The sequence below is a fragment of the Camelina sativa genome, chromosome 4 (genome assembly GCF_030686135.1).
Source record: "Camelina sativa cultivar CO46 ecotype springtype chromosome 4, ASM3068613v1".
NCBI lineage: Eukaryota > Viridiplantae > Streptophyta > Magnoliopsida > Brassicales > Brassicaceae > Camelina > Camelina sativa.
Window position 1 is genome coordinate 14,977,669 of NC_141883.1, and position 751 is coordinate 14,978,419.

At 44.7% G+C, this 751-nt stretch overlaps 1 non-coding gene across 1 annotated transcript; it reads left to right on the top strand.

The window, feature by feature from the left end:
• Window positions 1–229: 229 nt before the first annotated feature.
• Window positions 230–336, top strand: LOC147945739 (small nucleolar RNA R71). Its single transcript, XR_015597843.1, has one exon. It is a non-coding gene; the product is annotated as a small nucleolar RNA R71 (small nucleolar RNA).
• Window positions 337–751: the final 415 nt, after the last annotated feature.

Consider the following 751-nt stretch of genomic DNA (forward strand, 5'->3'; position numbering starts at 1 on the left):
GAGGGCTTTCATGTCTCTCTTGTACTTGGCATCATCATTTCTAGTAGAGCGTATCTTACGATCATACTCCTGATTGTAATGCCCATCAGATTGAGCTAAGTTCTCCACTAGATCCCAACCTTCATCGACATCCTTGTTGAGGAAGTTACCATTACTAGCTGTGTCCAGCAACATTCGTATCTTAGGGACCACACCTCGGTAGAGTGTACTTAGCAATGAAGCATTGATGAATCCATGATGAGGGCATCTGCTTGTGTATCCCTTGAAACGTTCCCAAGCTTCACTGAACGTCTCGTTGCTTTTCTGAACAAAGCTGGAAATGTCATTTCGCAGCCTTGCGATTCTGGAGTTGGAGAAGAATTTGGCTAGAAACGCCTTTTTGCATGCTTCCCAAGTGGTGATGGACTCCTTGGGAAGTGAGTTCTCCCAGATGTGTGCTTTGTCTCCCAAAGAAAATGGGAAAAGCCGGAGTTTGAATCCATCTTCACTAACTCCTTTATCTTGGTTAGGCTACAGAGCCTATAAAACTCATCCAGATGGTCCAATGGGTCCTCCATTGGCAGTCCATGAAACTTGTTGCTCTGAATCATCTGGATGAGACTACTCTTGAGCTCAAATTTGTTGTTTTGAACAGCATGTGGCACAATGCCATGTCTTTGAGTGTGAGTAGATGGAGCATCTCCTGCTCCTATGTTGGTCCTCTCTTGAGTTGCTGGTGGACCATTCTGATTATTCATGACCTCCTCAATTG